This window comes from Sinocyclocheilus rhinocerous, unplaced genomic scaffold (genome assembly GCF_001515625.1).
Source record: "Sinocyclocheilus rhinocerous isolate Xijiao unplaced genomic scaffold, SAMN03320098_v1.1 scaffold2564, whole genome shotgun sequence".
NCBI classification, from domain to species: domain Eukaryota; kingdom Metazoa; phylum Chordata; class Actinopteri; order Cypriniformes; family Cyprinidae; genus Sinocyclocheilus; species Sinocyclocheilus rhinocerous.
This window is the reverse complement of record NW_015666206.1, coordinates 66,044-91,099: the sequence shown is the minus strand read 5'-3', so window position 1 is coordinate 91,099 and position 25,056 is coordinate 66,044. Positions and strand designations below refer to the sequence as shown.

Below are 25,056 nucleotides of genomic sequence, written 5' to 3'. Positions count from 1 at the left end.
CAGTTTGGATTTATTGAGAATTAGAATTTTGCTGCTTTGTCTGCACAGCAATTAAACATATAATGATGCATATAATGAATACCATTATAACAAAGTAAAAGATCTACACTGCAGGCTTGTCGATTAGAATAATGTGTGAAGGGCCATTCATATAGGGCATGTTCTTGCATTCCTTTGACTTTTAAGCACTGTTTTTAGTCTATGAATGCATGCACTAGATGGGTGTTTGTGAGTAGTGTGGAGCATTTGACTGTTTTCTGCTTAGCAAACCATGCTTATTATGTTTTTTTAAGATGCAGCATTTGCTCAGACCAATCAGATGAGGTTCTGGGGGTAACATAAGCCTCTCATGTGTGTATTGGGAGGTAATGTGCTAATAAACACACCTTCTTTTTAATTATGTTGGTTAAATACAGAACACATTCTGTGTGAACCTGAATGTGGACGGTTTTTTATTGATTATAATCAGGGTGTTTTGTTGGTGTGCAGTTGTGCAAGTATTTAAGTAAATCTACAAGAATTGGGACTGTAGTTGTACATAAATATGATTTACATGTTTAAAGTAACATTATTGTTAATAATCTTGAAAATAAATTAATGAATTAATTCACATTTTAAAACCAAACAATAACTAAGTAACACAAAGTCATTTTATCACACTGCATTCTTTAAAACTGGCCCCAGGCTACACAATTTCAGTATCCCTGGTCTAGTTGATTTTGAAAACATGTAGTTTAGCACATTCCTAGTCAGTTTGGAGCTTGGCTGTCTCTTCCTAGATTATCAAGACTTGAGTATTCCCTCTCGTAAATCCTCCTGGAGGAGGAACATTTTGTGGAATCTGTAAGGTGTAACTGCCACTGAGGAAGAAAGACACTCTTAACGTTCTGCCTCACAGATGACTGTCACCTAAATGGTAAACAAAACGCAAGATGCCTTTGCTCTGGTGGGACTCCTGACTTATCAATACCATCAATCAAGTGCCATGTGCATCGCTGTGCATTATCTCTCCCACCAAAGCACATTGGCCTGTCAGATGTGACAGGTTTCAAGCTCTCTGCCCTCACTTGCATGCACTAAACACTAAACATATCTTACAGTTTAGTGATATCATGTCATTTTCAGATGCCTCAATTTGATAACCTGCTGCCCTCCCATTGACCAACCACATTTGATGCCTCAGGTTTGATCAATAGCAAATGCAATCTGAAACTCTATCCATCATACGGATTAATGCCAAATGAAATCATAATACCATTACCGTTATCTGCCTCACCACCAATCCCAACTGACTCTACATGAAATAATGAGTGGGGAAATGATTAATAGGGAAGAAAGGAAAAGTAAAAAGTTGACTGGGCTCAGGCAGGCAGGAGAAAATGAGTGTGGTGCAGTCAACCCATACTTAAGGAGGCTAGTGCAGCCACAGGATCAGACGAATGAAAAGTCGAGAAATGACCAAGGTTTGAGTAATTGTCTCAATCTGTGCCTGAAGCCCACTATGGCTAGCGGGTTGAATTTTTATGGACGAGTCCAGGTCATTATATGCTTGTGAGCAGGCAGCCACCAAAAGGTCTGTGAAGAAGATAAGCAGTTAAGCTATGGGGAGAATGTGAGGCTGTGACCTGGATTTTATTTTTATTTTTTTACCTAAAATTAATTCCGTCCTTATCTTTGACTTTGCAAGTCTTCTGTTTTTCCTTTTGTCTCTTCAACTTCCAAGTTCAGCTGTCAATAAAAAATTGAACAAAGTAAAAAAGGACTTGCTTAATAAGAGCACGTTCCCCTCAAACTGGTCTTATCAAACACTGTTTATCGATATTTATTTGAGGCGGTTTTGGCCAAGAATCAAATTAAGTCAAAATACCCTTGAAGCTTCTTATATAATGAACAATATACATAAAATTAACATTATATGCATGCTATAATGTGTGACAACTACCTTTAGAAGATGAAAAGTGTTGGCCACTGAAGTGAAAATCCTATGTACTGGCAGGGAACAAATTACCATATTTTATTTATTTTGGAAATTAAAGAATCTAAACTAACTGAACTAATGCATTTGCCTTCTTATCATCAAAAGTCTTCACAGGTGAATTACACTGGACTTGTTTTCTTGCACATATATAAGATATTTGCATGTGAAGTGATCTTTATGCATTTTACGAATGCATTAAATAGATGCAAATAAGATTTTCATTGGCTACAGGTGCATAAGCTGAATCAGTGAGTCATGAGTGCTCTAGGCTAACTCTCATTCTCCTTTCACATATCTCTGTCTACTCACTGCTTGTACTAGTGAGTGACAAGCTCTTGACTGACCCCGGTAGAGTCTTCTTGCCATTAAAAAGGCTCATGTGTTTTCCTCCTGCATGCTGACCACATGCAAATTTCAGTGGGGATTGTCAAATAATCCTACTTCAGAGGTGTAAAAACTGCTGAGTCATCTAGGAATACCAAATACTAAGGATTTGGAGAGCTCAGACACATTTTTCAGTGTTAGAAAAAAGGCAGTGCTTTTCTTCGGCCATCCCAGTTTGACGTGTAAATCTGGATTTTTCACTTCTTTCCAGCATAGCCGCCCACTAAAAAAGAGGCTCTGAGCTCCAAGCACTTGAAAGATTGAAGTAACGGTAAAAGTATTTTTAGAGACAGTCACAGTTAAGAAGTCATCTTGTCATATGCCTCGCTCTGCCTATGTGATACTGAAAACAAGGTTTAAAGGGTAGGGCAAGGTTAATAGCAAAACCCTGCAACTCCACGGTAGATGAGTCATGGCTCATTTAGATTAAAACAGGTGGTCAAATGTCAGAGTCAAAGAGGGTCTAAAATTATAGAATAACATTGTCTGCCTCCAACCTTATGAATAAATAAATATATAAATTAATTCCATTTTAATATGAAAATTTCGGTTGCCTGAAAAAGGACAAGTACTTTTGATATCTTGGGGACAGAAGCCAGTTTTAAAAGTTAGGAATAATGGAGGGTTGTGACAAACAACAGCACAAACTAATAATTCCCCCCAGTAGCTTTAATTACTTGGGCACCATTCCTTTAAAGTGAATTGCTAATGTACAGCATTAATCTTTCCTTGAAGTTAGTAGAACCAAAGCTAGAGAGAGAAAGAGCGAGAGAGAGCAGATATAAACTGTTGCCCACTACAGTTTTGCAGAAGTGCTGAAAGTGGGTTTATTTTCTTGCTTTGAGCACTGCATTTGGAGCTATAATTGTAACTCTGGCCTGAGCCGAGCTCACAAGCTAGCTGAAAATGGCTCCCTTGAGGGAGGAGTCTTCTGCAGCTCACAGACCTTCAGCTTTCAGCACTTAACCTGCCATGTTTCATATCTACCACTGCCCTCATTACCATGGCCTTGCCAAGATATCTGGGCTATGGTCTTCACATATTTAATGTGGTTTTCAAACTGTTCCAGGCCATTTCACAGCTGTATGCTTTGTCTCTCAAGGGTTGGGATATACACCAAAAGCAATGCTATATGAGTTAATTTCTCTTACTGTTCAACTATTTATATAAAAAAAGCTTAAACATAGTTTCTGTTTTTCTAAAGGCATAGTTCACTCAAAAATTTTAAAATGATGTGAATTTCGACACAGCAGACTCCAAAACAATAAAAATACAGTGATCATAGAAAAGAATCACCACCCTTTAAAATAATCACATTTTGTTGCTTTACAGCCTGAAATTGAGACGGACACAGTTATAAATAAATAAGTTAATAAATAAACAAAATCAGTTGGAAAAAATAAAGAGATGGAAAAAAGATCACCCCCCAACTAAAAATGACTCTCAATCAGGTGTAGCTCATCACTTTCTCAATGGCACACAAAGCCATTTGACTTTCAACTGTGATCAGCTGTAGTCATTTTGATTAGCTCAGCATAAAAAGAGCTTTCCTGGAACATTTCAGGCTACTGAAACAAACAATCAACCGTGGGCACCCATCAAAAGATCTCCGGGATAAAGTTGTGGACAAGCACGAGATTTCAAAGGCTTTATCAATGCCTAAAAGTGAAGTCTATTATTAAGAAGTGGAAGGTATTTGGTACAAGACAGACCCTCCCTGGATCAGGACGTCGCTCCAAACTGGAAGAAAGAGCCAGGAGGAAACTGGTCAGAGAGGCGACCAAGAGGCCTACAGCAACTCTGAAGCAGTTAGAGGAATTTATGACAAAAAATGGTCATTGTGTGCATGCGACAACAATATCACACATTCTCCACAAATGTGGCTTGTATGGGAGGGTTGCAGAAAGCCCACATGCAGTCACGACTGAGCTTTGCCAAAACACACCTTTAAGAATCTGAGGCAGATGAGACTAAAATTGAGTTATTTGGCCTCAACACCAAACGATATGTCTGGTGGAAATCCAGTACAGCTCACCATCCAAATAACAGCATTATTCCAGTAAAGCATGGAAGTGGTAATATCCTGTTATGGGGTGTTTCTCTGCAGCAGGGGACTGAAGCACTTGTCAGGATAGAAGGAAAGATTGATGGTGCAAAATACCATAAAATTCTTGAGGAAAATCTGCTGCCCTCTGCCGGAAAGTTGTGAATGGGGGAAAAAGGTTTACCTTCCAAGATGACAATGAGCCAAAGCACACAGCAAAACTGAGCACACAGTGGTTGAAGGAGGAAAAGGTGAATGTCCTTGCATTGCCTAGTCAGAGTCCAGACTTAAACCCCATTGAAAACTGCAGTCCACAAATGGTCACCATCAAAATTGAACTGCACTTGAGCAGTTCTGAAAGGAAGAGTGGCAACAGACTAAAGGCTGTAATTAAATCAGAAGGTGGTTCAACAAAATACTGACACAAGGGGGTGATCCTTTTTCCAACTCAGTGATTGTTTTTTTTTTGTTTTGTTTTTTTTCTGATATGTTGGTGTGATATATTTCACTTGGATGTTAAATACAGTAAATAATCCAGACTTAAACCCCATTGAAAACTGCAGTCCACAAATGGTCACAAAAAAAATTGAACTGCACTTGAGCAGTTCTGAAAGGAAGAGTGGCAACAGACTAAAGGCTGTAATTAAATCAGAAGGTGGTTCAACAAAATACTGACACAAGGGGGTGATCCTTTTTCCAACTCAGTGATTGTTTTTTTTTGTTTTGTTTTTTTTCTGATATGTTGGTGTTATATATTTCACTTGGATGTTAAATACAGTAAATACAGCTGGTTAAAACAAAAAACTGTGTCTGTCTTAATTTCAGGCTGCAAAGCAACATAATGTGATTGTTTTAAAGAGGGGTGATTCTGTTCTATGCCCACTGTGTAAATAAATAAATAAAAGCGTGAGAGTGTTATACCGGCTCCCCATAGTAAACTACCACAGTGCTACTGCAACAAGCATCTCCACAAATATAGCCTGCAGATATGCATGTCTCTTCAGAAAACAGATGCACAAACTGTCACAAATGAAACTCAACGTTCTGCATCATATCCTAAAGCTCAACACACAGTCAGTTTCATTAAAAGTGGTAAACACTACATTCTATCACCATTGTTGATGTTACTTTCCTTCTTCATTGCGGCCTTTAATCTTGAAATTAGCTGACAATAAATAAAATGCACATCTGTTGCTTTCAGTGACATGAACTCCATTGAATTTATATTCATTTTGTGGGGACACATTTATGTGGCCAGGTGTAAAGTTCAATAATGAAGTGGTAGTTTGTCTAAATAAGAGCCAACGCTAAAAGCAGAGCTGCTTCCATAAGACACAGGATTGAAAATGAACCAAAAGAGCCACTCTTTCTCTTACGGACATGATGTGTCTCTCTTGCTTAATTTCACTCTCTTTCTTGATCATTTTGTTATCAATTACGTTATAATTCTGTATCAAAATGTATTGAATCATGATGAATGTATTGCCAATGTTTATCGTGAGATAGTTACCCAGCTCTAGTTCCAAACCTATATTGCTTTCTTTCTTCTGTAAAACACAGATGTTTCACAGAATGATCATGCTGCTCTAATCCATGTGAATGGGAACAAGGCCTTTTGAGCTCTCAAAATGACCTTTAATTATCAATAAAGTAGATATTTGCTATATTCAACATCCTTCAACTTTGTGAAGAAAAGACTGAAATGTAAATCTTTTTTTTTTCAGTGAACATCTTCCTCTCCAAATCCCCCACCAAACTCTTATGTAATGCACATTCACTGAAAATGACACTGTATGGGGACCTACGGTTGAATTTCTCCAGTCTCTGTCACTTCTACACTTATCAAATTAAAGCCAAAAGACCCATAAATAAATAAATAAATCTCACTTTCGTCAAACATGGCATGTCATAAACATGTTGAACATCATTGGTGCTAACATGTCTAATGACCATTCACAATGAAACTCATTTGGACTTGCAAGTGTGAATGAGGTTTAAACACTGCAAAGAGTAAGAATTTAACATTTTAATTTTGTTCCTCACAAACACCTATGCTATGGCAGCAGGCTATTTAAAATATGCTGCTTGGTTCACAGCAAAAAAAAAATAAAAAAAAAATAAAAAAATGGAACAACATACATCAATCTACATTCCAAACCGCTTGACCTGTCTAGGGTCGAATGGATGGATAGCCAGTTGAGAACGACATAGTGACAAAATAATGACAGATCATTTATTTATTTATTTTATTTTATGTTATTATTATTATTATTATTATTATTATTATTATTTATTTTTGGGTGGTGGGGGATAAATATTCCTTGAACGTTTTTATAAGCACGGTGTAAATGCAGGACCTACAGTAGCTACATAAAAAAAGTCTATTCATACATACCCAAGGCACTTGTTTCCGCACTCTCTCTCTCTCTCTCTCTCTCTCGCTCTCTTTTAATAAACAGTCACACGTCTTCCACCCATTTGAAAGCAAGCTCACTTGCATTACAAACCGGTTGCATAAGCGCATTACTGTTGTGCTCATAAACAAAGTAACTCTATGAAGACCATAATAGGCTATTCATTGACTAAAATTATTTGTCACGATATTAAAACCAGCAGACAGAACAAACTACCGCAAACGCACGCGCAACCCAAGTGTAATCTCTAACACACTGGGATCTGATCGATCGAATTTCCAAGGCTAAGCTGTATTTTTTTTAAACACTGAATTTATTCGTAGGAATATTACAATATTTAAGAATATTTTAGTTCCGAATATGACGACAATAGCACATTCCTACCCAGATAACACACTGGAATTTTGTATGGAAATAATCTTGAAGAATGTAGTAAGTTTTCATTCAAAATTATACGTTATTACAAGAGTAATCAATTTTCTTTCACATTTTCCATTAGTATAATAGACGACTATAAAACGCACAACTCACAGTTACACGGTTACTTTTACCTCAGTAAAACAAAAGCGCATGTCGCATCATCAGTATATTCAACAGTGTGAATAAAATAGCTACCGATCGACAGCGTGACTGAAAATTGATCGTAATGAATGGGAAAAGGGAATATCTGTACAAAATATTTAAGTGATATCCTCTCAAAGTAACAGTCGTCAGTCTTGCCCGTGATAAGCTCTCACTCCTGGTCAGGTTCACCTCAGTGTGTCTGTAGTCAGCTGCGGCGAGAAGAGACCTGTTAAACCTTAAAACAAATGAAGTGTTCCTCTCAAAAACACACTTACTCGTGAATAAAACACTGCGGGATTTTACAAAGACATGTCTTTAACGTCGTTTCCCTGTCTTCAAATCTATATGACACGCATTTTACGCATCATTCAGTCATTATAATATGAAATGTACCTCACCAGAGATAAATCCTTTTTTTCTTCCAACGGACTTCAGACACTTTCTGAGCTCTGGCAGCTGATTCCCTCCTCTGTCTCTCCACTTATTTTCCAGTAAATTCTTTCAAGTCCAATGGGTGAATTTTGAAGTATTTGCCTCAGATGCTGAAATGAGGGTAGTGGAGGAGCGCTAGTAACGTTGGAAAGCCTGCCCTCCTCAAACGAACCTTCCCGCCCCCTCCTTCCCTCACTAGCAGATTGGTGCTGGATGGCGAAACATTTCCCGCTCGGAGGAGGTTTAAATACATCGCTGATCGTTTCGAATAGGGATGGGCAATACCACTAATTTTGTTTTCGATACGATACCGATACTTTCAAAGGCCAGTATCGTCGATATTGATACCGATACCCCCAAACTGAACTTTTAAATGATTAAATTTATAAAAATGATTAAAAGTAAAATAGGTAACGATACCCATTTAATTATATTTGAAATGCATTTTAACATTCAATATGCGTTAATTGCAATTTATTATATTTTATTTTTGTTTACACGTGGTTAAAATATGTTTACTGTAGTGGTAACCATGGAAATTGTTCAATTGTTAACTTTCATAAGGGACTGCCAGTGACAGGCTGTTGCACCCATAAAATGCAATCTTTTTATTCTGACGGTGTATGATTTATATTGACATTACAGAATAGAACATGATCAATATGAATTACATAAATGTAATTGCACAACTATAGGCTACAATTTCAGTTTGTTTATTGTGAAATAATTCAAACATATCATGTATTTCTGTCCTCTGGTGAAAAAAGAAAAGAAAAAAAAATTCTGGGCTGCATTTCCCAAAAGGATCAATGGTTTCTTATGATACATTTGGGAAAAGCTGGCCTGTTTGAATATAGTGTCAGCAGTGAGTGAACGCTTTATGTGATCGATTGGTTCTGTTTTGCAGCATTTGCGTGTGTTCAGATAAGCAGGAAAACAGTTATATCCTACACAGTTTCCTTGTTAAATGAACAAAATCGCTAGTTTAAAAAAAAACAAAAACCTTAGTATCAATATTTTTTATTTGAGTATTGATACTTTCGATACTCACATCAGTATCAATATTTCGATACGTCATTATCGATATAGCCATCCCTAGTTTTGAAGCAGTTAGATGAAGGATATGGTGACCCTTTGGCAGAACATCACCAATTAAAGTAACGTAAAGTTCAGCCAACATTGTGTTATTATTTTACAACTCTTCATGTTGTTCCAAAACCTGAAAACCCAGGTTATTTTAATGCAGCTCTTTTCCATTAACATATCCTTGTCCAAATCACACACACACACACACACACACACACACACAAATGGCAAAAGTGCAAAGTGTATGTGAAATAGTACAATACAATATTGTTGGCCTCAATGCTGAGGGGGATGAACTAAAGTGAATTAATAAATATTATTTCATAAGTTATTTAAGCAAGCGCAGCAGCATTTAGTTATTCACTATTTATCTATTTTACACATATTACTAATCCAGACAGTGTATATGAACAAAACTGTGCTGCTGTTTTAGGCCTATAATCTAGTTTAGAAATGGTTCGTATCATGGAGCATGGTCCTCCTCACCTCGCTATTATGGACTTGTAACACTAGTCTTGGGTGGTCATAAAAATACAGAAGTTTTTTTTTTTTTTATTGTTAGTTGGTGAGTTAAAATGATAATTTTTTATTATTATTATTATTTTATTTTTTTATTTCCTATGCTGTGAAAAAGCATGAGCCATTCTCCCTCCCTCAGTGAAACTGCACCTTTTAAAAAGCATTAAGACATATTGTGATTTTGGTCCTCATATATTCACTTTGGTGGCTTAATGTGAATATTTAACATATGCATCACCACATGGAGTCTAAAAAATAAAAAAAAAACCCTGAGCCGTCAGTTGTGGCATAATGTTTTCTCAAGGAGACAGTTTTATTTGGATCACTCATGTCATTTACTGTACATCAGTCAGGGTCAGATAATGATTCGTAGAATTTGATTTAGACCAGTGATGGGCAAACCTGGTCCTTCCAGGCCACTTTCCTGCAGAGATTTGATAAAACTCACCTGCCTGTAGCTTTCTAGTAGTCTTGAAGACAATGATTAGCTGGTTCAGGTGTGTTTGATTAGAGTTGGAGCTAAACTCTGAAGGAAAGTGACCTGGAAGGGCCAAGTTTGCTCACCCCTGATTTAGACCATATGTTATATTGAAATTATCAGCCAACTGGAAAATAAGTATATTTTCTTGCCAAAGCCAATTTTTATTCAAGTGTTAATGTTGGAGCCTTGATGCCAGGCTCTCAGGGAAAAAAAGAAAAACAGTGAGGCTTAAATATCAGAGGAATTTCAACCAAAATTGAGCATCACCTCTGCCTAAGCACTTAAAGTGAAGGTACGGGACACCGCTGTCTAATATTTGCCTGTCAGATACCAACTAAATTTACAGTATATTGCTGTCTACTAGTTGCTGTACTTTCACTGTAATGTTTACAGTAGTAGCTCTACAGTGATTTAAAATTAAATTGCAACTGTATGTTGTGACTTTGTGCTGTGACTTCACAATAAACAGTATCTGTTTTATGTTTCAATGCAGAAGCAAGCTACAGTATTTCACTTCATAGATTTAATATTCATTAGCCACTGTAGGTAAATAACTATATAAAGAATAATAAAGTGCAGCAAACAGTGAAACTATTTGTGCTATAAATCAATGTGTTTATGATTACGATAATAAATTATTATGATAACAAATACCAGTATATATACCATATAATACCATATACACTGTAAAGTAGTACAGTTGACTGTAATTATAGATGTAGCTACAGAAATTAATTGCAGATGTAATTACAGGCAGCTATTTGAAAAAATAAGTACAATGTAAAAACATGTATGTACACCATAAGTGCATTGTATGAAATTATTAATTTAAATGTAAGTACTGTACATAGACATTAAAAACAATATAAAGGTGGGTCCAGATTACTACCTTCAAGAACCATAGTCCATACATTTTACTAAAAACCTTGTAGAAGGGCCCTTCGTGAACATGTTATGTTTCTTTTGTTTTCAAATGATCCTTCAAATAGATTCCCCCTCACACAGTGGCACAAAAATGACATTTAGAATCTGCTCATCTCCTGTATGCTGGCTCACGGGGATACTACATTTAAATACTGTACTCAAATGTTCCTGAGGAGAAGAAACCTCTGCTTTGGTACACATCCCCACAAGGTGCCCTTGGTCCAGTCATGTATTTCTAAAGTGGCTTTCAGCAGTTGCTGCTGAAGTCTGAATAACCCCAAATAAATCAAAATATTTTCTTTTTAGGCTGAAACACGGATGTCCTTGACTACTGTGAATCATTCAGATGAGCAGAATTAGCACTATTTCCACAGACTTCAACTCTCCCTAAATCACAAATATAATTAGATTTGCAGTCCGCATAGTGAATGAGGTAACTAGTGAATGATAGTGAATGAGGTAACGCCTTGCCTGCACACTGCTAAGGCACAACAGCTGATAAGGAAGGATGCATAAGGAACCATAAGGAAATAATTCTCGCTTCCATTGCATTTACATTAGAGCTCATATCCTGTTGTCTTGTAAAGTCTTTGCACAGAACGAATGTGATTAGCTAAAAAAGTTTGTAGTACACCTTATCTCATCTGTGATGTTTAAAACATAATAGTGATTTTTCCCTACAGTTATAATGGACATAACATATAATATAGAATATGAAAATGTATTATACTACGTGTATCACTAAAATAGCCTCACAGCTAAAAAGCTACATGACATTTTTCAGTACTGAGGTGTAACGTCACTGTTCTTGAAGCAGTTAAACTTACACACTGTTGAACAATGTTGAGTCTTTCTCTCGCGCTGTCTGTCTGCAAAGACTTAAGATATACAAATACAGATATATGCTCATATTACTTATGAATGTGAGAAAGCATAGGCGCAGAGTTACGTTTCTACAAGGAGGTGCCCACCCTCCATAACACTGCCCCCCAGAAACATATGAACAGTTTTATTGATTGATTGATTCATTGATTGAAACTTGCAAGTGCAAAAACATTATCAACCAAATATATCGGTATATCGATTTTGATATAATTTTTTTTAAACTACACAGAATGAGGCGATACCATTTCGACCCACAGGGACACCATGTGAGACGTCAGAGAGGTTTTTGATTGGTTAAAGTTAATGGAGAATATCTTGTGTTTTTCCATGGGTGCTTGTCACAATAGACTTAGTTTAGCGGGGCAAAGTGTGGGTGCTCAAGCGACTATGGGAGAAAGCCCAACGTGCTATATTGCGAAATAGTCCCCGCCTTATAAATAAAAGAGCCAGTCACTGATTGGTAAAGTCTTTGCATCACTGCAACTGACAATAGAAGCTCCAGTTGCTATAGAAACAGTCAGTGTCCTGAGACACATGCTGAGGACTGCACATGAACATTGGCTGGTCTAGCCTGGAAAAATAAGTTTTTTTAAACGCTAAGCATAAGAGACAAAATTTATGAGACTTTTGATGAGGCAGTTGTGATTTCACTGGTGATGATTCAACATTTTATTTATTTTTTTCCTTTTATTTCTTAAGTTTAACTTTAAGCTCAGAATGGATGATTATGACTTTACCGTTTATGCGACCTCAGAAAAAATTTTATGTTTTGGGTGTGGGATGGGGGGGGGTCATCTCATACGTTCCTGCCCAGAAAAAAATTACTGCTGAGGCAAATAACATGCAAATAATGAGACTGCAGAACAAGATTAATTAAATAAATCTCAGAGACAAAAAAAAACAAACAAAAAAAACCGAAAGAATCAACTGAACCTCAGGGACAAAAACAGAATGAATCAAACGAATCTCAAGGACAAAAAAAAAAAAAAAAAGAATGAACCAAACGATTCTCAGGGACAAAAGTAGAATGAACAAAATTAATCTCCGGGTCAAACAAAGAATGAATCAAATGAATCTCAAAGAAAAGAAAACACAACAGCTCAATTAAATCTCAGGGTCAAAAACAATGAATCAGATGATTCTCAAGGAACAAAACAGAAAGAATCACATAGAGCTCAGAGACTTGAACAAAGTAAAAGGTCAAAACAGGAGAATAAAGAGGTTTCACAGACTCCTTTTTCAGCTGTTAGAGAGGACTGAAAACAGTCAACAGCTAGACATTGGAGAAAGAAGGTACTAGCACCCGGATGGACTATGACAATTCTTTCAAAGATAATGATTTAAAAAAAAAAAAAAGGAAAATTAGAGATGGTTCTTAGCTTCCTGGTAAAATGAAAAAGATTCCTATTCAAAGTAAGTGCTCACTATAGAATCCCGTTTCTGCCACTGAATAATAATTATTAAAAAAAAAAAGTAATTGCGACTTTTTATTTCACAATTCTGACTTTTTTATATCTTTTTTTATATCTCGCTGTTCTGAATTTATAACACGCAATTGCAAGTTACTAAGTCAGAATTGTGAGATATAAACTCACAATTGTTAAAAAAAGATATAAACTCGCAATTGTTAAAAACAAATAAAAATTCCCTCAGAATTGGACTATATCTCACAATTGTGAGTTTATATCTCACAATTCTGAGAAAAGAAGTCAGAATTTGCGAGAAAAATAGAAAAAAAAAAAACAGAGCTACGAGTTTATATCCCAGAATTCTGACTTTATAAATCACAATTGCATAGTTTATATCTCAAATTTTTGAGAAAAATGTCAGAATTGCGAGTTTGTATCACACAGTTAACAGTCTTAATTGCGAGATGTACATTTGCAGTTGCGACGAAAGTCCGAATTGTGAGACAAAAAGTCGCAATTACCCTTTTTTTTTTTGTTGGCAGAAACGGCCATAGTTATCAACATTCGATAGTGATGTTGGGGTGGACTCTGATGAGGATTCTTTACTTTCCTCGCAGTCCTGGTCCCTGAAGATGCGCTATGTTGAATATTAAGAAGTTTCTTATGTGCACCAGAGGAGTCAGGAATGTTAAAATTGAGGGTGTGTTTCCTAATCTACCATTCTTTATTGATTCAGTCAAGAATTTTCTGAAAAGTTCTGAAAGTGCAGAGGAGAAAGTTTTCACTGATCAGGAAAATTATCATTTGAAGAAACTTGCTTTGAAAGCTATAAAAGACATTTAAAAGATAGTAAATATGTTTAGTACTTTTTGTCAACTTGTTTTTCTTTTGTTTCCTTTTTTTCTTTTGTTTTAAGTGTGAGTTAAGAATTGGCAACCTGATTGTAAATGGATTTGGAGATGAAGGAAAAAGGGATTCATTTTTCTGATTGTGCTTCCTTACACATAGTACTGCTGATAAAGTTGACTGGAGGAGAGAATGGAATAGTTAACATAAAATAGCAACAATTGTGGAGTGGGAATATGTTTTTCTCCAAAAAAGTTAACTCCTCTGTCTGTTGAGTATAGAGGTCATTAAAGGCCACCTATTAAAAATCAGAGCAATATATGAACATGTTTTATGTTTTAATTATGTTTTAAACATCATTTTAAGTTTTTAATGCTTTTTTTCCCCTGATCTCTCCCTCTTGTGTAAAAATGGTCACAAAGATTTATTCACAGATTGAAGTATGATTCTGGGCAGGTGCTATCTCATACTACTATTTGTAAGCATGCTTTCAGCTTTTACACTGGCTTATTTAAATGTGAGCATTGAGAAGAGCAACTAGCTCATAGCTGCAGTACTGGAAGCAGATGTCTCCCTGCATGAACTTTATGCAGCTCAGAAGAAGCAGAGTAGAAAAAAAAACTTTTGGATCAGATGGTCTGCCTGTTGATTTCTATTTTTTGTTTTTTGTTTTTGGCCTGTAATTGGAGATGATTTTGTGGCAGTGTTAAATTACAGTCTTGCTGAAAAGGTGCCAAAAATGACCTATACGGCTCATGAAAAACTGGAGACCTGTGTCCCTACTTTGCACTGATTATAAGCTCCTTTCCAAAATATTGGCAAGTACACTTAGTAAAACGATGGAACAAGTTTATCATGCTGATCAGACGTACTGCGTCAATGGCAGGTTGATTTCTGATAATATTGACTTAGAAATTGCTTTTTGGTCTTAAAGTGAGGATTGTTTCTATTGATCAAGAAAAAGCTGTAAGACTGTGAAACTGTTTGATTTTCCAGATGTTAAATATTGTCTATGGATCTAATAATCTTTCTTCTCTAGATATGTTTTTAGACCATGGATTAAAACTTGATGAAAACTTGAGGCAAATGTGCCACATCCATGCTAATTTGTATGCATTGCATACAGAGATGGATGAATACCGTCGCCTGTTTACGAGCCTCCTGGTACCTGTCGACTACGGAATTGATGGCGTCGCCGAACAGGCCAGAAGGCGCAAGCGGGTGTCCATGAGGAAGACCCTGTCCTTCTCTTTAATGTCGGACAGGGTCAACCAAAGATGCCTCTGCACTGCCACTAGAGCTTCCATAGACCGCCCAGTGGCACGGGAGGTCTCCTTCATCTAACTCCTTTAGCAGGTCGGCTTGGTACGCCTGTAACACCGCCATGGTGTGCAGACACACTCCAGCCTGTCCTGCCGCCATATACCCCTTGCCCACCAAGCTAGATGTTGTACGTAACGGCTTGGAGGGCAATGCCGGAGCTTTTAAGGATGATGCCGCGCCAGGGGACAGAAAGCTCGCAAGCATCTGTTCCACCCGGGGGACATCGTTTTATAGCCGTGGTCACTAACCTCCACCACATTTGCATATTGAGAAGAGGTGGGGACAAATAAACGTGACGAGAAAGGTCTGGCCCACGATCTCGACATCGTGGATCTTGTGTGGCGATCGGGGAAGAACGGCAGGCTCCGGCGTGGAGGTGGCAGCTTACTCCACAGAAAGCGTTCATCCAGCTTGCTTTCCTGCGGTTCAGCCTGTTTCTCGGCGGGCCAATCGATATTTAACTTAGCCACGGCATGAGTAACCACCTCCAACAACTCCTCATACTGGGCTGAATAAGGGGGTGAGTCTTCATCGACGCCCTCCACATCAACCTCCTCGAAGGAAGATAGGCGGAGCGTCAACCCCGTTCCCCGGGGGGAAGAAGCTGCAGAGTGGGCTTCCGATCCCAGAGAGCGGGCACCGGATCTGGCGGGTGAGGAAGGAGATAGGGACTCGCCAGTCTCCATTCCCTCCGCCAAATCCAATTGCAAACCCCACGAAAGCAGCCGCCGCTCAGCCTCGGCTGAAGCGGAACCCGCACCGTGAGTAACCTTGGTGAAGGCTCCCTCCTCGAAGAGAGCCTTCCGGGAGGGAAGTGAGCGCAGTGACATCCACTCACAGTGCGGGCAGTTGGCCCCCTCAAGAGCCAACTCTGCATGCTTCGCTCCCAAGCAGACAAAGCACAGACTGTGTGTATCCCTGCTCATGATGTAGCGAGTTCCTAAAGGGGAACACTGCATTCCAGCATAAGAACCTTATCCCATCTGTGAAACATGGTGGTGGTAGTAGCATGGTTTGGGCCTGTTTTGCTGCATCTGGTCCAGAACGGCTTGCCATCATTGATGGAACAATGAATTCTGAATTATACCAACAAATTCTGAAGGAAAATGTCAGGACATCTGTCCGAGAACTGAATCTCAAAGAAAGTGGGTCATGCAGCAAGACAATGACCCCAAATACACAAGTTGTTCTAAAGGGGGTCATACCAGATACTGAAAGCAAAGATTCACATACTTTTGCCACTCACAAATATTTAACACCGGATCATTTTTCTCAATAAGTAAATGAAAAAGTATATGTTTTTGTCTCCTTTGTTTGATTGGATTCTCTTTGTCTACTTTCAGGATTTGTGTGAAAATCTAATTATGTTTTGGGTCATATTTATGCAGAAATATAGAAAATTGTAAAGGGTTCACAAACTTTCAAGCAGCACTGTATATATATATATATATATATATAATCATAATAACACAGGTGGTAAAATCAGTGGTCACATGATGACTTAAATTTCATTACAGTTAATATTCCTCCTTTCCAGCAATTATAATAACATAAAGACCCACACAAAGACAAAACATCAATAAAAATGTCAGTAAACATAAAAAAAGACATATAGAAAAGGTACACAAAGCAAAAGATACTTAACTGATATTAATAAGAAAAATAATAATTTAAATTTTGTATAAACACATTTAGATTATTGTTGTGTTTCAACATTTATTATTTAGAAATGTATAATGTATCAATATTTTATAGTGAAAATTAGTAGTGTCTTATTTAATACACATTTTCACAAGAAATCATAATTTTAACTTCTAAAAACATGAGTTTTACAATATTTTACAGTAAAATAATGTACATTATCTTTTTAAATTGCATTATCATTTTCTTTATATATGGTAAGGTTGCTTGCAGTTAATTAATTAACAGCTTTTTACATTCATTTTCTTTCAAACGGGTTTTGCAAGAAATTAAAGACTAATAAATATTCTTCTGATAATGTCTACAGTTGCTGAAAAATGGGTGGCAGAACAATTAATCACATATCTTAATAATAGTGCCTTTCCTCTTCATCCTATGCAATTTGGTTTTAGAAAAAGAAATATTCTACATAAACTGCAAATTATTTTATGTTAGAAAATATCAAATCAAAGATAGATAAAGGAGGTGTAGTTGGTGTGGTATTTCTGGATATTACCAAACTTTTGAAACTGTAAATGATTATATTTTGCTTGTTATCAAATTTAAATTTCTCAGTTGAGGCCATTATGTGGTTTAAGTCTTATTTAGAAAATAGGAAACAATATGTAAGAGTTGTAAATACAACATCAAAATATTTAGATTTTAATATTGGAGTTCCACAAGGATCTATTTTATTTCCATTGTTATTTTGTATGTATGTAAATAATTTACCAAATGTCTGCCATCCAGATGTTATTTGTCAAATGTATGCTGATGATGTGATTTTAAATGTACATGCAAAGTCAGTAACAGGCTGCACAGAAATTTAATTCAACGATGGATCAGGTTTCACAATGGCTTTCTAAATCATGTTCACAATCATGTTTAATGTCAACAAAACTCTTTGTATGTTTCTTACCAAAAAGGCATGTCAGGATGTAGAAGCAGATGTGTTTGTCCAGGGACAGAAGCTTGACGTATACATACATTTAAATACTTAGGAATTTCAAAGACATGTGATGAAATTTGTTAACACAGCAAAATTTAATTTAGCAAATTTTAGATTTATTAGAAATAGCTTGACTGAGGAAGCAGCAGTTTTGTTTATGAATTCCATGATTCTTCCACATATCACATACTGTATGACTACCTGGACTCAAACATGAAAGTCTATTCTTAAACTGGTTGAAATTGTTTATAAACAAGTTTTTAAGATTTTAGATAAAAAAGCTGAATAGGTTTCATCGTTGTAGTGTCCATTTAAGATTTTAAATGGTTTTGCTCCACCAGTTTTTCAAAGATTATATACATCAAATAACAGGACGGTATACAAGAGCTGGTATAAAGGGTAATTGTAATATACCATTGAGAAGAAGTACCTTTGACCAGTTATCATTTGCTTTTAGAGGAACACATGACTGGAATAGACTTCCATCATAGCTAAAGGAATTAAAACATATTGCAGGTACTTGTGGTTTCTCTAGAAAGCTGAAAATGTGGTTACTGTCGAATCAAAATTGTGACCATTTGTAGAGATTTTTGGAGTTTCTTTTTGTGTGTGTGTGTGTGTGTGCGTGTTAAGAGAATAGTGCTGTTTTCATTGTTTTTTAACGTCAACCTGCCAAGGGACTACAAATTAGCCAATTTGGCTAAATCTGACACTTTTTATATGTTGTTTTGTATTATTAATGAGTATTGTCCCTCATTAAATAAATAAATAAACAAGTAAAAACTATAAATTAACATATACAGAGACGTAGGTCATCATAGAGATCCCTTTATTAGGGACCATCATAATCTCGAGCAGGTGGTGGCTGCACCACATTCCACCAGCATACAAGAGAACAAAAGCTTTAGTGCCTAGAGGCACGAAACTTTCTCCAGCTCAGATGCCTCTAAACAAATTGGTCATAAGATCAAAAGATCTATTTTCCAGAGAGAGATTTTCATATATCTTTCAGCCAAGCATCGGCTCTGGCACGAGTACCAGCACCATTTTGGATTAACCGGTTTGAGAAATGGCAAAAGGGCACATTTTCAAGGATGAAAGCTTGCTGAATGGAGTGAGCCAACTGGTAGCTTGTTGAACTGAGTGGGCTGACTGGTCGTGGAACCACACTGGCCAGAGGTCAACCAAGACATGGTTATGGCCTGTTTTTTTCCTTGACCTCTGCCCATGCATCACACCTTAAGGAATAAATCTGTGCTTACCAAACACAGCCCCTCTCAGCAGCAGAACACTGTCTTCTATAATCACTACCAGCCACTGGCGAAGGACAAGTTGAATCATTGTTTGGTTTATGGCTAACATAAAAACAGATATGTCCTGAGTACTCAGCTAACAAAAATATGTTCTAAGAACACTTTGCCAACATTCCCATTTAGTTATGAAAATGTTGTTTTTGAATAGCCCCTGAATGTTTAAAACATCCATTGTTTTCATGCTTATTGTTTTTTTTTTCTTGGTTATGTGCACATTAAAGACAATATTACAGGGATCCTATTATGCCCCTTTTTACACAAAGGAATATAAATCTCAGGTGTCCCTAGAATGTGTCTGTGAAGTTTCAGCTCAAAATTATGATCCGATCATTTATGATACCATGCTATAAATGCCTTTTTTTTTTACAGAAAGAAAAACATGCTGTTTTCATGCATATTGTTAAAATGAGCTGCTTCTCCCCACCCCTTTTTCCAGAAGATGGCTATGGCTTTACAAATTGTGCCTCGCATACTCTGCCAAAACATCTTGCTTGGTTTTGATAATCATCTCTATATTGCATTCATGCTCATGTGACATTGCAGTTCTTCCTCATGTTTGTGTGCGTCTTAAAGCCATATCAATTTAAACTTCTGATATATGGCTTTCTAAGTGCACACATCCAAAGCACTCACACAGAAAGCTGTAATACGGTTGTCTTTCACGTCGGTTATGTCTGTGAATGTAAACAGCTGGGAAAGAAATTGCATTTGTCTATTAGATCTGTGTATTAAAGTGACAGCAGTGTCTGTGCTGTAAATATTAATCAAACTACAAAAGAAAAACAGAAAATGCACACTGCTTTTGACTGAATAACTTTAGTAGCTTTATAAGAATAAATGTATTACTTGAACGTAAATTTTAAATGCTCTAGCGAGGAGATAAACATGACAGACTGTGTCAGAGATGGTCTTATTATTGGGAGATACGAGGGTCTGTGGTACTTACTATAGGCAAAAGTGTAACAGTCAACGTGGATCATGTGTGCCTTGATAACCAATCACATTACAGCCTTGATGTAACTGAATTTCAGTCAGAATTGTGCGACACTCAATCGCCATTTACGATTACCACAGGAATTAATGAGAAGTGCTGTAAACTGAATCCTACCTCAAAACATCCATGACTTCTCTTACGAAACGGCATTTTTTTTTCAGTGTAAACGCTAGAAGTAGTTCAATCCAAAAAAATATTGTTTAACGGCAAATATGTTGAAGATTATCCGATAGGTTGTCAATTCATTAAATAATAGGCTGTTTCCTCACAAAAGCTGTTTATTTAGTGTAGTGAAGCCTCTCCTCCATTGGCATCCATATAAAAAACAAAAAAAACAAAACGTCTCTTGTCTCCTTCCCTGTGTACCGCCGCAGCCTTAGCATTAGCCATTACACTTCTTTTGGCTAAAGTTTGCAGACTTGCCTTCCAGTGTTTTTGACCGTGTACAGCTCTCTCAGAGGAGGAGCTAATAGGGCAGAGATCATTACCATTCATGGGCGGGGCCTGTTGCAATGTGACATCACATTGGACTACATTCCCGAATGGCTCATTTGTTTTTGATTTATGGAGAAAATAACAGAGTGGATGGATTTTTGCCACAATATGATGGTTGTGTACACACACTGCGGACACGTCATTATGTTCAAAAATAATAAAGTGAATATTTTGCATAATAGGTCCCCTTTAAGGGAACATTCGATTTTATCCATTTGCAAACATTATGGGAACGTTACTTTCAAATGGTCTCTGAAAGTTCTGTAACAAGTAGTATAATGTAAAAAAACAAACAACAAAACAAAAAGAATGTCCAACTAAAACGGTTTTAAAAAGCTCCATAAATGATGTATAATGTTTTTGTGCTAATATTTTGAGATTGTTATTTTGAGACCAGATAACTTTAAACAAACTTTGAATCATAGTTCTTCAAATTTTCATTGTTGAAGAGTTCACTGTCTGTGAGTGGTATTTTTTCCCTGGTACATTGTCAAGAGATGGATAACGGAAACTCACTAAACTACTACAAAATTGTCATTTTGGCTTAAGCCGGCTTTGCATTGATCGACAGCTCAGCCTAATGCCAAATGCTTGACAGTGAGTTGACACGTGCCTTGGGGTTAGCCACTAATCAAGAACTGGCAATGCTGGGGAAAGCTGAGATCCTTTTTACACAATAGCTCAATATGATAAATGTATGCACTGAGGGGGTATTCTGAGATGCAATTAAAGTGCAGAACCCACGGGAGGTATGCTAACTCACACATATGTGTGTACTATCATTGAGCAGAGTGAGAACACAAACCTTTAACTGTTAACTACTTCTTGTCACACTCCAGTGTGATTCAAATTTATGAGATTCAAGCAAGCATTTTACTGGGGACTGAATATGGTTATTAAACCCTGATGAATGTTACTTGTTTAGCATTGTTTAGCACGATGTTGGGCTCGTTACTCAAATTTTATTTATTTATTACTCATTACTGCTTACTCCTTTCAAAAGTAATGTTATCACAGTGCTTATTACTCTCTGACAGCAGTAATTCATTACACTACTCCTTATATTACTTTTCCGTTACACTCCACAAAAGAGTATATTTACACATTTTACTTAGTTTTTCTTTAGACAGAATCAAAATTTTCTATAAAATTTTCCACTGAATAATGTGATTTGATGAGCAGTAGCGGCTTTCAGCATGGGCTCCCTGTTTTCTCTACGGCAGTCGCTGTTACGACTCAGGAAAAAGATCATTCGCGGCAGAAACATCATTCACAGTTCCACTACACTTCCATGTGCTGCTTCCATACATACTGTAACAAACCCAGAGTAACGTCTCTTCACATGAAACATGAACCTAATAAACATACAAATCCGAGAGCATCTGATTGTGATTTTCAAGTGATTTGGGTTGTTTGGATTATTGCATTAAAAGTGCATAAATTGTCATATTCATTTTAATGACTTTTTTTACTGTATTTTACAGTAAAATTATAAGTTATTTCTTGTTAAATAGATCACATTGCACAATATATGGCATTTTTAACACTTCCATAATAAACCCACATTGTCACATTGGGCATTAAACAGACAATTCAGCAGAACAAACAAAAACAAACTTAGCTCAGCTGAATTACTTTAAGAATTATGATGACAGCACAATTATTTATCTCATGGTCATATTCCCTAATAAGCTTCTGCTTTCATTAAATCAAAAGACACATCAAACCTCAGCGATAACAGTGTTTAGAGGTGCATGCAAATATTGTCCATCCATTAATTTTCAAATGTGATTGTGCATCGTACATTTTTATGGTTAAAACATTTTCCAGATTTTGGGGTAGCAGAGGTATTTTATCAAATTGTCTCCATGGAGGAAATAAAGATGGAACAACTCATTTCTGCCACTGGAAAGTTTTCATAAAAACATAAATCTCCAGATATGATGCTGCAGTAATATCATTGTGGGCTGTCAGAGACGATGACTGATTTTAAACTTCCCCAAAGTGTGTGATGCAACACCAAGCCATGGGTTTGTATTGAACAGACTTCTCCACCTATCGTTCTCTGTCTTGCCTAGCAGAGTCGAAGTAAATTTCAGGTGCCAATTTAACACTGGGTCAAAACTGAGCCAGCCTATTTTACGCCTTATTTAATAGTTTTGAATGGTTGGAGATTGACTTAGATTGATGACTCTCATAAAATGGAAAACCGTGTCATCTAAATTCCACCGGAGGAAAAGTCTGCAGTTCTTAACTCTACACAGTAACACCATATGATGCTTTAGTTATTCAGATTCTGTTTGTCTATACTGAACAGTAAATGGTAGAAAAGGTGATCACAACCATGGTTATCTCAGATGCACACATCAACAATATCCAATTATTTATCAAATAATTTCACTAGATTACTTTTACAGCAGCACAATAATTCCCTAACAATGACCCATAGCACCTTAGTAACTGCATATCAATGCTCTGCCTGCCACCCACCTCGACCACTCACATTTGCTTTAGAAATGTAAAAACCTAGTGTCATGATATATAATACATTCGCTACAAAGTGTGACAGTGATGACACTACCTGGGATGTGTTGTATCTGGGATATGCTATATGTCGTTGTTTATGGCAGTATGTGTAGTAAGATGGCTTAATGTATGTAGCAGTGCAGTCAGTGGAGATTCCTTCAGACGACTGACTTACTGTCTGCAGTGTGGGTGGTGGAGAACTGGTAACGGTGTGATCTCTCTTCCACTAGCCTCAGGCCTTTACATACTCTCTCTCTCTCTCTCTCTCTCTCTCTCTCAGTCTGTCACGCTCTTATATCTGCCTGCGTGTTGAGTGGTGAAACTGTACAATCACCACTTCCCCTTGCCAAGCTGCATCATTTGGATATAGTGACACATTGTGTCCACCTGAACGACAAACAATCACATCACTGTCCAGTTACAGTAATCCTGCTAATAAGATTCATGCACACCAAGAAGTGTGTGTGTGTGTGTGTGTTAAACCAGTCAAGTCAAATGAGTTGGGTTTTCGTTGGGTCACAGGAAATGGCTTGCAGGGTGAAGACCCCCCTTCCAGAAATCATTAAAAAGCTGGCACGCAAAGGCCAGGAATGTTTATCAAATTAACGCCTGAGTCTGAGGGTTTCACAGCAGGCCATGGAGGCAATAAGGCCCTTGTCCATAAACCAGCAAGCCTTGGCGACAGTGGGTTGGATGGATGGACAAAAGGAAGAGGGAAAGCAAGGAGTGGAAAGAATAAGAAAAATAGACTATATAGCTTTAATAGCTCATTGGCCACTCAGGGACAGTGGCTGATTTTTGCTTTTAGGAGAGCCAAAGGGAATTTGGCATGGTTTACCATTAAATTCTAACAGAGACAGCTGTGGATTTGCATAGTTATATTGAGTTATTTTGTCCCTGCTTCTTGAAAGAATAGCTCACCCAAATTTTATATATATATATATATATATATATATATGTATACTGTATGTATATGTATAGGGGAAGATTTTCAGTGAATAATGGCTGAGAATAAAACAATAGCCCACTGCTTTTATGGTACGGAAAAGAGCAGCTTGGGGATTCTTCACAATACCTTATTTTATGTTTTATAAAATACAGTCAGTCCTATAGATTTGGAATGACATCATGGTGAGTGAATGACAACATTTATTTGTTTATTTGTTTGTTGGTTGGTTGGTTGATTGAACTATTACTTTATCAAATGGTAAATAAGAACTTCCATGCTGTCTGGAAATAAGTACAGAGTACTCTGCATTGACAGCAGCATAGACAATGTTCTTGTCTAGCAAACACAAAGGGATTAGGCAAGGAGAAACAAAGCTTTTACCCAGATCCAGCATTTATTTTGAGTCTTTAAAAGCCTTCATACATCATATGTTGACAAGCTACACATCCATACACATGTCCAACATACACTCTGGTCACAACACCCTGTGCATTGGCCATGTAGAAAATAAATCATGTCACTTTGCATATAGTCTTCTGCAAACCATTAAGGTGGCTTTGTGCAAATATAAAATGTTTTTGGGTTAGCATGTGCAAGTTTTGCATACAAACAAGAAAGGATGCCTAAACATGAGAAGGTCCATGCTATCGTTGTGTCCCAGAGTATTACTTTGGGAACCCAGGGCAGTCTTGTAATGGTTTATACTGTCATGTCAATACATATAAGAATCCATATCAGAATTACAATCTGATATTCAGGAATTGCCTTTCCCATTGACATAATCTTTACCTGTGCTGACCTAGAAAGTCAAGAATTGTTTAATGTGCATCACTCACATGCATACACCATTTACTACATTTC

At 37.0% G+C, this 25,056-nt stretch overlaps 1 protein-coding gene and 1 long non-coding RNA gene across 2 annotated transcripts in view; one reads left to right on the top strand and one right to left on the bottom strand.

The window, feature by feature from the left end:
- The window catches only part of LOC107732185 (gamma-aminobutyric acid receptor subunit alpha-3-like), a 146,253-nt gene extending 138,316 nt beyond the window's left edge, over positions 1-7,937 (bottom strand). The window contains exon 1 of the mRNA XM_016543460.1: positions 7,783-7,937. The gene's annotated coding sequence lies outside the window, so the exon portion shown is untranslated. The remainder of the gene's footprint in view (positions 1-7,782) is intronic.
- A 673-nt stretch (positions 7,938-8,610) lies between these two features.
- Positions 8,611-19,315, top strand: LOC107732186 (uncharacterized). Its single transcript, XR_001638847.1, has 3 exons — positions 8,611-8,770; positions 10,619-10,620; positions 19,301-19,315. It is a non-coding gene; the product is annotated as an uncharacterized LOC107732186 (long non-coding RNA).
- The last annotated feature ends 5,741 nt before the right edge of the window (positions 19,316-25,056 follow it).